At 43.5% G+C, this 15,045-nt stretch overlaps 1 pseudogene; it reads left to right on the top strand.

The window, feature by feature from the left end:
- LOC135550951 (rap guanine nucleotide exchange factor 6-like) overlaps positions 1-15,045 on the top strand; it is a 162,015-nt pseudogene that overhangs the window by 108,021 nt on the left and 38,949 nt on the right.

Genomic DNA, 15,045 nt, shown 5'->3' with positions numbered 1-15,045 from the left:
ACTTATCTTATAAAAAACAATCGTAATCACTAGTTAACTACACATGGTTGATGATATTACTAGTTTATCTAGCGTGTCCTGCCTTGCATATAATCGATGCGGTGCGCATTCGCGGAAAAAGGACTGTCGTTGCTCCAGCGTGTAGCTAACCATAAACATCAATGCCTTTCTTAAAATCAATACAGAGAAGTATATATTTTTAAACCTGCATATTTAGCTAAAAGAAATCCAGGTTAGCAGGAAATATTTAACCAGGTGAAATTGTGTCACTTCTCTTGCGTTCATTGCACGCAGAGTCAGGGTATTTGCGATAATAATAAATGTTTTGTTTTCGAAATGATAGTTTCTGGATTCGACCATATTAATGACCAAAGGCTTGTATTTCTGTGTTACTATGTTATAATTAAGTCTGTGATTTGATATTTGATAGAGCAGTCTAACTGAGCAATGGTAGGCAGCAGCAGGCTCGTAAGCATTCATTCAAACAGCACTTTTGTGCGTTTTGCCAGCAGCACTTCATTGCGCTGTTTATGACTTCAAGCCTTTCAACTCCCGAGATTAGGCTGGTGTAAACGATGTGAAATAGCTAGCTAGTTAGCGGGGTTCACGCTAATAACGTTTCAAAGGTCACAAAGGTCGCTCTGAGACTTGGAGTGGTTGTTCCCCTTGATCTGCAAGGGTAACGCTGCTTCGAGGGTGGCTGTTGTCGTTGTGTTGCTGTTTCGAGCCCAGGTAGGAGCGAGGAGAGGGACGTTAGCTATACTGGCAATACTAAAGTGCCTATAAGAACATCCACTAGTCAAAGGTTAATGAAATACAAATGGTATAGAGAGAAATAGTCCTATAAATACTATATTAACTACAACCTAAAACTTCTTACCTTGGAATATTGAAGTCTCATTTTAAAAGGAACCACCAGCTTTCATACTTAAACGTTAGCTTTTTTACATGGCACATATTGCACTTTTACTTTCTTCTCCAACACTTTGTTTTTGCATTATTTAAACCAAATTGAACATGTTTCATTATTTATTTGAGGCTTAATAGATTTTTATTGATGTATTGTATTAAGTTAAAATAAGTGTTCATTCAGTATTGTTGTAATTGTCATTATTACAAATACATTTTTTTTAAATTGGCCGATTAATCGATTGTTTTTTTTTTGGTCCTCCAATAATCGGTATCGGTATCAGCGTTGAAAAATCATAATCGGTCGACCTCTACACCTCACCTCTTCTCTCCATTGCTCTCTCGCTCTCTCTCCTTCTCTTCCTTCCCTCTCGCTCTTACACCCTTTGTCTTCCTTCTTTCACTCTTCCTTCCCTCTCTCTCTCACTTTCTCCTTCTCTTCCTTCCCTCTCGCTCTTACGCTTTCTCTTCCTTCTTTCACTCTCTTCCTTCCCTCTGTCTCTCTTTCTCCTTCTCTTCCTTCCCTCTCGCTCTTACTCACTTTCTCTCTCTTCCCCCCATCCAGAACAACTGTTGGCATTCATGCACCAGCTGCCAGCCTTTGCCAACATGACCATGTCAGTGCGAAGGGACCTGTGTACTGTCATGGTGTTTGAGGTGGTGGAGCAGGCGGCGACCGTCATCCTACAGGACAAACAGGAGGTGCCAACCATAGACTTAACACACACACAGTACCAGTCAAAAGTTTGGACACACCTACTCATTCAAGGGTTTTTCTTTTTTACCATTTTCTGCATTTTTTAACACATATAGAATCATGTAGTAACCAAAAAAAAAGTGTTCAACAAATCAAAATATATTTTATATTTGAGTTTCTTCAAAGAAGCCACCCTTTGCCTCGATGACAGCTAGCCTCACCACTTTCTTTAGCGTATTTGGATGGGATCTGTGTCAATCCGCTGTGGCAGCAGGCGCCTACACACACACATACACAGGCGTGTAAAGCAGGGGACAGCTACAGTATGACAGACAGGTTGCTATCTCCTATCACAATGGGTTGGTGTGAAGGTCAGAATGAATCAGGCAGTCTTCACTGCACTGCAGCGTCCTTAGCAGTCCTATGAGGGTGGAGGGGGCAGAGGAAGAAAAAGGAGAGGGGGGTGTCAAGGAAGCTCATCACATTTCCTCAATCTCCCTCCTTCACAATGCTTCCCTGTGATAGAAGTCCTGTCAGTCACTCTGAAAAGCCTCTATTGCATTCATGGTTGAAAGCCATGACAAGCAGTCTGATTCAGTGTGGAGGTAAGATGGATCGCTTAGACGATCACTTCCCTGCCTGCGGGGTTCTTCACACACCTCATACTTAGTCTGCAGTCTTCTATGGGACTTGGGTATGTTCTATTCTAAACACATTCTCTAGATCCGTAAGGTTGGAAAACACTTGTGAAGCACCTGTTCTATTCACGCGAGCTCTGTATACCACATGCATAGACACATTATAATACCAGGCACCAATGATTGTTTGGGGTGAAGGTCCATAAAAGCATCTCTATTATGAAGGCCAGCAAATCAGTCAGTGTCAGTCATTCATTTCCTGTTGTTATGGTCATGTGTTTGGCGTTGCTGCTTATGTCATCATTGTTCCACCCCCTCTCAGCTGGACCTGTGGTATGTGATCCTGAACGGGGGGGTGGAGATTGACCACCCGGACAGCCGCATGGAGACCCTCTGCATGGGAAACAGCTTTGGCATCTCCCCCTCCCTGGACAAGCAGTACATGAGCGGAGTGGTGCGCACCAAGGGGGACGACTGCCAGGTGAGATACTATCCTCTCATAGAGATATTGTTCTTTTGGGTCGAGTCCCAAATAACACTATTCCCTATACAGTATACTTAATAACACTCTATTCCCTATATAGTATACTTAATAACACTCTATTCCCTATACAGTATACTTAATAACACCCGATTCCCTATACAGTATACTTAAATACACCCTATTCCCCATACAGTATACTTAGTAACACCCTATACAGTATACTTAATAACACCCTATTCCCCATACAGTATACTTAATAACACCCTATACAGTATACTTAATAACACCCTATTCCCTATACAGTATACTTAATTACACCCTTTTCCCTATACAGTATACTCAATAACACCCTATACAGTATACTTGATAACACCCTATTCCCTATACAGTATACTTAATAACACCCTATTCCCTATACAGTATACTTAATAACACCCTATTCCCTATACAGTATACTTAATAACACCCTATACAGTATACTTAATAACACCCTATACAGTATACTTAATAACACCCTATACAGTATACTTAATAACACCCTATTCCCTATACAGTATACTTAGTAACACCCTATTCCCTATACAGTATACTTAATAACACCCTATACAGTATACTTAATAACACCCTATACAGTATACTTAATAACACCCTATTCCCTATACAGTATACTTAATAACACCCTATACAGTATACTTAATAACACCCTATACAGTATACTTAATAACACCCTATACAGTATACAGTATACTTAACACCCTATTCCCTATACAGTATACTTAATACCCTATACAGTATACTTAATAACACCCTATACAGTATACTTAATAACACCCTATTCCTATACAGTATACTTAATAACACCCTATTCCCTATACAGTATACTTAATAACACCCTATTCCCTATACAGTATACTTAATAACACCTATACAGTATACTTAATAACACCCTATACAGTATACTTAATAACACCCTATACAGTATATTAATAACACCCTATACAGTATACTTAATAACACCCTATACAGTATACTTAATAAACACCCTATACAGTATACTTAATAACACCTATACAGTATATAATAACACCCTATACAGTATACTTAATAACTCCCTATACAGTATACTTAATAACACCCTATACAGTATACTTAATAACACCCTATACAGTATACTTAATAACACCCTATACAGTATACTTAATAACACCCTATACAGTATACTTAATAACACCCTATACAGTATACTTAATAACACCCTATACAGTATACTTAATAACACCCTATACAGTATACTTAATAACACCCTATACAGTATACTTAATAACATTCCCTATACAGTATACTTAATAACACCCTGCACAGTATACTTACAGCTTGTAACTTAACCCTATTCTGAGAGAAATACAATGGCAACTTTTCATTGCCTTTCGACATAAGGTTGGAATATGAATATGACAGTTGTTGTATTCCATGCGAATATAGAGTAGAGTTGTATAAATGGTCTGGTGTTGGTATCTATATACAATAAAATGTGTTGATTCTTCACCAATAAAGCCGGACTTGGTTGACATGCTGTTGCTTAGTCATACAGAAGAGGAACCAGGCCTTGATGTAGAGATGGGAGGCAGCACTAGTTAGAGTAGCCTGCCACTTGAGAAGTGTTTTGAGCTAACACCCTATTCTCTCTGTGTCTCTGTGTATGTGTTAGTAACAGTTTTTACAGATGCTTAATAACACCCTAAACAGTTCCTTTATCAGAAACACTGTTTCCTGTCCCAGTAGAGCCTGAACAACAGCTCAGTGAGATACAGTAAACTTAGGGAGTGTAGCTTGACCATTCAGCCAGGTGAATGTTAACTAGGGGACCCTAGCAAGGTATAGCTTGTAGATAGCAGAACTGGACTAGTAGCTTGGGGAGTGTGGGTAGACCCCTATATATACCCCCAGCCATCCCTCCCATGCTTAATCTCTCCTTGCTCCAGGGACTCCTGAGATTCTACTGTTTCAGTACCCAGCTATGGTGCAGAGCAATAGGTTCCTGTTGTATTATAAGTTCAATATAGAGTCCCCATGTCATTGTATAGTTTGTGTCCCAAGAGGTTGGATCCTCAACCATGTGGAGAAGAACAATACAATGGAGGAGGATTCTTCATGGTGAAGGAACATCGGACTTGGACCGCAGCGGCACCAGGAAGGGACATATTGTCATCAAGGTGAGGCAGGAAGTGTAAGCATTAAGGCAGGGGTGTCAAAGTCAAATGGGAGGAGGGCCAAAAATTTAGCTACAAGCCGAGGGCCGGACTGTTCGAATGTTCATTGAAAAAATTTAAATGACGCATATAGTCTAGTGAACCTAATTGAACCTACTGAAAACCTAACAAATATATTCCAATATGATCAGATAAATAAAGCAATATTTTCTTATGGCTCTGTCAGTAATCTTTAATTTTCAACAGACACAAAAGACAAATTTCCTTTATATAAAAATCCCCATAACATGAACATTAAATGAAAGAAACACTGTTTCCTGTCCCTGTTTCAGTAGCCTGAACAACATTTCAGTGAGATGGCAGATTTTTGATGAAATCCCCCTCCGTAAATGGCCGGGCTGATTTAGCGACCATTCAGCCAGGTAAAATGTTAACAGCAGTGTAGCCTTGTGATTTAGCTTTTTTGTAGACTAGCAGAACTGACTAGATTTGAGGAGTGTTTTAATTCCTCTGCCTTTTGCTAGCCTTTGTTCCATGTCCATCCCTTCTTGTTTTTGTCCCTGCGTTCCAGGGACTCGTCTCAGATTATACTGTTTCAGTACCCAGCACTTGGTCCACACAGAAGACAACAGGTTTTCCAGTATTGAACATAAGTTCACCCGCTTGTTTCCCCGGTTCTCAGTGTCCACCTTCCGTTTTGCCATTTTTGATGGGTATCCCAAGAGGATTTTACTGTGATGCTGGATCCTCAATAAATATTGAAAGAACAGCCACACAAGGTGGAGTTGCATTGTGGGAAATGTAGTATTGGTCATGGTGAAGGAACATCGCGAGCTGGACCGCGGTCGGCACCAGGAAGGGACATATTGTCATGGGCCGGATGGTGAGGCAGGAATATGTGCATTAAGGGATGGTTTCCCAGACACAGAAGAATTCGCTTACCCTTGTCCTACACTGATGGTGAAGTTCCATTGAGTTTACATGTTTGTCCAGGTCTAGGCTTAGGGTGTAATCGGTCTGCGAAACTGATTTTCAAATGGTCTTTATAGGCTGCTTTGAATATATGCACTGCCTTGACTACCTAGCTGTGACTACCACAGTGTTCTGCTGTTGCTCCTGTAGACACTTGTTTTTGCATGCGTTGGATGGTCCAGCCCTTTGATCTTCTACACTCTGCAAACAGCCAGTTATTGATCTGCTAATGGACTAGACTGATTCCCTTGTCTTCATCTCCTCTAAGACACCTCTGCTCCCCCAAACAGCTACACAATAGATGTGTTGCTGCTGATCTCAGTAGTGATCCTTACGTCTGGATTCTCTTGTCTTTAAATTGTTTTGTTTGCTGCTTTAGTTTCAATTCCCCTAAAAACATACTCGGTTCCCATAGCGATTCATTTTTGTTATTCTAAAGTTGGCTTTGAATAAGTGCCATCCTTTCACCCAAATCAATTTTTTATTTTGTAATTATTGCCCCTCGGGACTAATAAAGTTGTATTAAAATGAATTGACAGTTGTAAAGCAGCCATGATTGATTGTCTGTTTGTCTGTCCTCTCAGGGCACCCCACAGCGTCTGATCATGCACCTGGTGGAGGAGCCGTCAGTGGTGGACCCCACCTACATCGAAGACTTCCTCCTCACCTCCCGAACCTTCCTCTCCAGCCCCATGGAGGTTGGCAAGAAGCTGCTTGAGTGGTTCAAAGTTGACAGCCTCAGAGACACGGTGTGTACTGTACTGTGTGTATGTGTGTACCTGATTCTTTGTGTGAAGCATGGGTGTACTACACAGTAATCAATACAACTTGTGCTATGTCAGCGGTCTTGGGTAGAAGGGGGATTTGTCCAGTGGACATACTCTTAACTGATTTAACATAAGATTATTCTTGTCCTGTCAATAGTCTGATGGCGATGTCATTTGGCATTTAATCATTCTTCCTCATCAAGAGGCCCATCCCCTCATTTGCTGTTTGTATCTCTGTCTGTGCTGTGGTTTCATTCTTCCTTAGATTGGAACAATACTACAGTTATATTTTCAGACCTGCATCAAGAGGCCCATCCCCTCAGAGAGAGAGAGTGTTGCTGTTTGTATCTCTGTCTGTGCTGTGGAGTTATATTTTCAGACCTGTCATTTAATCATTCTTCCTCATCAAGAGGCCCAGAGAGAGAGTGTTGCTGTTTGTATCTCTGTCTGTGCTGTGGTTTCATTAGATTGTGGGCCAAGATGACCTGTCCTTAGATTGGAACAATTGTGGGCCAAGATGACCTGTCCTTAGATTGGAACAATACTACAGTTATATTTTCAGTCCTGGCATTTCCGGACCCTTGCCGTTCAAAGACAGATATTTTTGTGATCTCACCCTTTGTGATATCTTTTGCCTCAGCTAAAGTTGAATGTTGGATGATTGAAGCTTGCTGATTTTTGCGAGAGAGAGAGTGGGGAATTGTACAGGATCCTCTTTTGAAGGTTTTTGAATATGCTTTCACGTGTTTCCCTGTGCAGGTGACACGGATAGTGCTGTTATGGGTGAACAATCATTTCAACGACTTTGAAGGTGACCCGGCCATGACGCAGTTCCTGGAAGACTTTGAAAAGCTGCTGGAAACCACAGTAAGAACATCTTTCCTATATTGTGTCGATACTAAATGTTTGTCCCAAATGGTACCCTATTCCCTACTGTGTATATAGTGCAATACTTCTGATCAGAGAACTATGAGCCCTGGTTGAAAGTAGTGCACTATATAATGATTAGGGTGCCATTTTGGGCGCATCCTGTACGCAACATAATGTACTTTAACCTCAAGACGTTCACTAATCTAAAGTCCCATTACTCTGTGGTCAGACAGACATGTGATCCTCTGTCTGTGGGTGTAACAACTGTGTGGTTGAACATGTATTATCAGATCTGTTAGCCAGGTCAGTTGAGTGAGTGGTTGTTGAAACCTGATCTGTTCCTGGAGAAAATGAAGGGTCACCTGAGGCTGCTGAACATAGCGTGTGCAGCCAAAGCCAAGTGGAGGCAGATCACCCTGCAGAAACCTTCCAGGGAGTCCCCGCTCTACTTCAGCCTGCATGGCGGTAGCGAGAGGGGCTTCGGCATCTTCGTGGAGTCGGTGGAGGAGAGCAGCAAGGCCGCCGAGGCAGGACTCAAACGGGGAGACCAGGTAAGAGAAGTTCTTACTATTGCCTTTTATTTCCTGTGATGCTTTTGCTTTTTAAAGTCCATGTTTTTATTCCCTGCATTTCATGCTGTTTAGCTTGCTGTTCAGATGCCCTTTGTGGTTAGCTCAGTAACAAGTGCAGTTGACTCAAAACTATCTGTTTTCCTCCTTGAGATTATGGAGATCAATGGTCAGAACTTTGAGAACATCTCCTACGTCAAAGCTATGGACTTCCTGAGGAACAACACACACCTCACCCTCACAGTCAAGACCAACATCTTCGGTTCGTACAATCTGTCCTCTTACCAAAGATAGGATTGTTTAATGAACGATGTCGGACCGTCTGAAATTAAAATGACCGATGTCAACAGTGATCTGTACCTGGGTCTAGTCCTGTGTTTGGTTGCAAAATATGTGTAACTTCCTCAACTATTCCCCCCCCACACTAGTTCTGTTGACCTACTATCCCTCCTCTCCTCTCCCAAGTGTTCAAAGAGCTGCTGAGCCGGATCGTACACGAGAAGATGAACAGGGGTCCCCACATCCCCAAGATCCAGGAGAAGAAAGGTAACCGCTTCTCCATCCCAGACCTGCCCGGAGACATGGAGTTCCCGACAGACCATAAGGCCACCAAGAAGATGAAGGCCAACACAGTGTCTGGAGGACGGAACAAGATCAGGAAGATGCTGGAGAAGACCCGCTTCAGCATCCTACCACCAAAGCCTTTCAGGTAGACCCAATAACACTACAGCATCCTACCACCCAAACCCTTCAGGTAGACACAATAACACTACAGCATCCTACCACCCAAACCCTTCAGGTAGACACAATAACACTACAGCATCCTACCACCCAAACCCTTCAGGTAGACACAATAACACTACAGCATCCTACCACCCAAACCCTTCAGGTAGACACAATAACACTACAGTATCCTACCACCCAAACCCTTCAGGTAGACCCAATAACACTACAGTATCCTACCACCCACCCAAACCCTTCAGGTAGACCCAATAACACGACAGTATCCTACCACCCAAACCCTTCAGGTAGACAATAACACTACAGCATCCTACCACCCAAACCCTTCTGGTAGACACAATAACACTACAGCATCCTACCACCCACCCAAACCCTTCAGGTAGACCCAATAACACTACGGTATCCTACCACCCAAACCCTTCAGGTAGACCCAATAACACGACAGTATCCTACCACCCAAACCCTTCTGGTAGACCCAAGAACACGACAGTATCCTACCACCCAAACCCTTCAGGTAGACACAATAACACTACAGTATCCTACCACCCAAACCCTTCAAGTAGACCCAATAACACTACAGTATCCTACCACCCAAACCCTTCAGGTAGACACAATAACACTACAGTATCCTACCACCCAAACCCTTCAGGTAGACCCAATAACACGACAGTATCCTACCACCCAAACCCTTCAGGTAGACCCAATAACACTACAGTATCCTACCACCCAAACCCTTCAGGTAGACACAATAGCACTACAGTATCCTACCACCCAAACACTTCAGGTAGACCCAATAACACTACAGTATCCTACCACCCAAACCCTTCAGGTAGGATACTGTAGTGTTATTGTGTCTACCACCCAAACACTTCAGGTAGGCACAATAACACGACAGTATCCTACCACCCAAACCCTTCAGGTAGACACAATAACACTACAGTATCCTACCACCCAAACCCTTCAGGTAGACACAATAACACTACAGTATCCTACCACCCAAACCCTTCTGGTAGACACAATAACACGACAGTATCCTACCACCCAAACCCTTCAGGTAGACACAATAACACTACAGCATCCTACCACCCAAACCCTTCTGGTAGACACAATAACACTACAGCATCCTACCACCCACCCAAACCCTTCTGGTAGACACAATAACACGACAGTATCCTACCACCCAAACCCTTCAGGTAGACCCAATAACACGACAGTATCCTACCACCCAAACCCTTCAGGTAGACACAATAACACTACAGTATCCTACCACCCAAACCCTTCTGGTAGACACAATAACACTACAGCATCCTACCACCCACCCAAACCCTTCAGGTAGACCCAATAACACTACAGTATCCTACCACCCAAACCCTTCTGGTAGACCCAATAACACTACAGTATCCTACCACCCAAACGCTTCAGGTAGACCCAATAACACGACAGTATCCTACCACCCAAACCCTTCAGGTAGACACAATAACACTACAGTATCCTACCACCCAAACCCTTCAGGTAGACCCAATAACACTACAGTATCCTACCACCCAAACCCTTCAGGTAGACACAATAACACTACAGTATCCTACCACCCAAACCCTTCAGGTAGACCCAATAACACTACAGTATCCTACCACCCAAACCCTTCAGGTAGACCCAATAACACTACAGTATCCTACCACCCAAACCCTTCAGGTAGACACAATAACACTACAGTATCCTACCACCCAAACCCTTCTGGTAGACACAATAACACGACAGTATCCTACCACCCAAACCCTTCAGGTAGGATACTGTAGTGTTATTGTGTCTTCCATCCAAACACTTCAGGTAGGCACAATAACACGACAGTATCCTACCACCCAAACCCTTCAGGTAGACACAATAACACTACAGTATCCTACCAAACCCTTCAGGTAGACCCAAAACACTACAGTATCCTACCACCCACCCAAACCCTTCAGTTAGACCCAATAACACGACAGTATCCTCCACCCAACCAAACCCTTCAGGTAGACCCAATAACACGACAGTATCTTACCACCCAAACCCTTCAGGTAGACACAATAACACTACAGTATCCTACCACCCACCCAAACCCTTCAGGTAGACCCAATAACACTACAGTATCCTACCACCCAAACCCTTCAGGTAGACCCATTAACACGACAGTATCCTACCACCCAAACCCTTCAGGTAGACCCAATAACACACAGTATCCTACCACCCAAACACTTCAGGTAGGCACAATAACACGACAGTATCCTACCACCCAAACCCTTCAGGTAGACCCAATAACACGACAGTATTCTACCACCCACCCAAACCCTTCAGGTAGACCCAATAACACTACAGTATCCTACCACCCAAACCCTTCAGGTAGACCCATTAACACGACAGTATCCTACCACCCAAACCCTTCAGGTAGACCCAATAACACAACAGTATCCTACCACCCAAACCCTTCAGGTAGACCCAATAGTATCCTACCACCCAAACCCTTCAAATAGACACACTACAGTATCCTACCACCCACCCAAAAAGACCGAATAACACAACAGTGTCCTACCACCCAAACCCTTCAGGTAGACCCAATAACACTACAGTATCCTACCACCCACCCAAACCCGTCAGGTAGACCCATAACACGACAGTATTCTACCACCCAAACCCTTCAGGTAGACCCAATAACACGACAGTATCCTACCACCCAAACCCTTCAGGTAGACCCAATAACACGACAGTATCCTACCACCCACCCAAACCCTTCAGGTAAGACCCATTACAGTATCCTACCACCCAAACACTTCAGGTAGGCACAATAACACGACAGTATCCTACCACCCAAACCCTTCAGGTAGACACAATAACACGACAGTATCCTACCACCCAAACCCTTCAGGTAGACACAATAACACGACAGTATCCTACCACCCAAACCCTTCAGGTAGACACAATAACACGACAGTATCCTACCACCCACCCAAACCCTTCAGGTAGACACAATAACACTACAGTATCCTACCACCCAAACCCTTCAGGTAGACACAATAACACGACAGTATCCTACCACCCAAACCCTTCAGGTAGACCCAATAACACGACAGTATCCTACCACCCAAACCCTTCAGGTAGACCCAATAACACGACAGTATCCTACCACCCAAACACTTCAGGTAGGCACACAATAACACGACAGTATCCTACCACCCAAACCCTTCAGGTAGACCCAATAACACGACAGTATCCTACCACCCAAACCCTTCAGGTAGACCCAATAACACGACAGTATCCTACCACCCAAACCCTCAGGTAGACCCAATAACACGACAGTATCCTACCACCCAAACCCTTCAGGTAGACCCAATAACACGACAGTATCCTACCACCCAAACCCTTCAGGTAGACCCAATAACACGACAGTATCCTACCACCCAAACCCTTCAGGTAGACCCAATAACACGACAGTATCCTACCACCCAAACCCTTCAGGTAGACCCAATAACACGACAGTATCCTACCACCCAAACCCTTCAGGTAGACCCATAACACGACAGTATCCTACCACCCACCCAAACCCTTCAGGTAGACACAATAACACGACAGTATCCTACCACCCAAACACTTATCCAATAACACGACAGTATCCTACCACCCAAACCCTTCAGGTAGACCCAATAACACGACAGTATCCTACCACCCACCCAAACCCTTCACCCAATAACACGACAGTATCCTACCACCCACCCAAACCCTTCAGGTAGACCCAATAACACGACAGTATCCTACCACCACCCAAACCCTTCAGGTAGACCACAATAACACGACAGTATCCTACCACCTTCAAACAATAACTTCAGGTAGACACAATAACACGACAGTATCCTACCACCCAAACCCTTCAGGTAGACCCAATAACACGACAGTATCCTACCACCCAAACCCTTCTGGTAGACCCAATAACACTACAGTATCCTACCACCCAAACGCTTCAGGTAGACCCAATAACACGACAGTATCCTACCACCCAAACCCTTCAGGTAGACACAATAACACGACAGTATCCTACCACCCAAACCCTTCAGGTAGACACAATAACCCACCCAAACAGGTAGACCCAATAACACGACAGTATCCTACCACCCAAACCCTTCATCCAATAACACGACAGTATCCTACCACCCAAACCCTTCAGGTAGACCAATAACACGACAGTATCCTACCACACAAACCCTTCAGGTAGACCCAATAACACGACAGTATCCTACCACCCAAACCCTTCAGGTAGACACAATAACACGACAGTATCCTACCACCCAAACCCTTCAGGTAGACACAATAACACGACAGTATCCTACCACCCAAACCCTTCAGGTAGACACAATAACACGACAGTATCCTACCACCCAAACCCTTAGACACAATAATACTACATTATCCTACCACCCAAACCCTTCAGGTAGACCCAATAACACGACAGTATCCTACCACCACCCAAACCCTTCATCCTAACCACCAACATACCACCCAAACCCTTCAGGTAGACCCAATAACACGACAGTATCCTACCACCCACCCAAACCCTTCAGGTAGACACAATAAACGCTACCACAGTATCTACCACCCAAACCCTTCAGGTAGACACAATAACACTATAGTATCCTACCACCCAAACCCTTCAGGTAGACACAATAACACTATAGTATCCTACCATCTGGGTAGTTAAGTCAGTATGATTTAAGACGTCAGTCACTTCTGATGCATGGCTTTATGCTGTCGTCTCAATAGGCTGCTGATGAGATGGAAAATGTCCTCTTTGCTCTACCAAATGACACCCTATTCCCCATTGAGCGTACTACTTTTGACCAGGGCCCATAGGGTATAGTGTGCCGTTTGTGACACATGCTTAGTTTAGTAAACAGTGGTGAAGACAGTACAGGGCATGAGCCTTTTCTGATGTGAAGAGGAAGGTCAGGGATGCAGGCTGCTCTCTCCAGTCTGCAGTATTCTACAGTAGCACAGTGTGAGGACTACCTGGATTTGCTGTTGGATCATTTGTTGACCAACCAGCGGATTTACTGGGATTCCATTGGCAGCTAATAGACTAGGTAGTTTGAGCTAGATGCAGGTGGTGGTGATTTGGTGAGATGACTGCAAGGGATAGCCAGGGTGTGTCATCTCTTCAGCTCGACTTCTTCTTGTACTCATTATCTGCATTTAAAAGTGTTTAAGTGAATATATTGGCCGTTTGTCAAAAGCAGACAGTGTCCCGGGACTTTCCTGATGATGACAGTGGCAATGTGGAAATGTATATTAGAGGCTTTAAAAATATACACTACCAGTCAAAAGTGTGGACACACCTTCTCATTCAAGGGTTTTTCTTTATTTTTACTATTTTCTACATTGTAGAATAATAGTGAAGACATCAAAACTATGAAATAACACTTACCAAATCATGTAGTAACCAAAAAAGTGTTAAACAAATCAAAATGCTTTGATGAATGAGATTGATGACAGCTTTGCACACTCTTGAGATTCTCTCAACTAGCTTCTTGAGGAATGCTTTTCCCAATAGTCTTGAAGGAATTCCCACATATGCTGAGTACTTGTTGGCTGCTTTTCCTTCACTCTGCGGTCCAACTCATCCCAAACCATCTCAATTGGGTTGAGGTCGGGTGATTGTGGAGGCCAGGTCATCTGATGCAGCACTCCATCACTCTCCTTCTTGGTCAAATAGCCCTTACACAGCCTGGAGGTGTGTTGGGCCATTGTCCTTTTGAAAACAAATGATAGTCCCACTAAGCGCAAACCAGATGGGATGATGAATCGCTGCAGACTGCTGTGGTAGCCATGCTGGTTAAGTGTGCCTTGAATTCAAAAAAAAAATCATCAACAGTATCACCAGCAATGTACACACTTCCTCCTTCATGCTTCACGATGGGAACCACACATGCAGAGATCAACCGTTCACCTTCTCTGCGTCTCAGACATGGCGGTTGGATCCAAAAATCTCAAATATTTCCACCGGTCTAATGTCCATTGCTTGTGTTTCTTGGTGTCCTGCAGCAATTTGGCCATGAAGGCCTGATTCACACAGTCTCCTATAAACAGTTGATTTTGAGTCTGTTATTTGAACTCTGTGAATCATTTTTTTGGGCTGCAATCAGAGGTGCAGTTAACTAATAAACTTA

This window comes from Oncorhynchus masou, chromosome 12 (assembly GCF_036934945.1).
Source record: "Oncorhynchus masou masou isolate Uvic2021 chromosome 12, UVic_Omas_1.1, whole genome shotgun sequence".
Classification (NCBI taxonomy): domain Eukaryota; kingdom Metazoa; phylum Chordata; class Actinopteri; order Salmoniformes; family Salmonidae; genus Oncorhynchus; species Oncorhynchus masou.
Note: the sequence above shows the minus strand (reverse complement) of the source record. Positions and strands in the feature narration are given on the sequence as shown.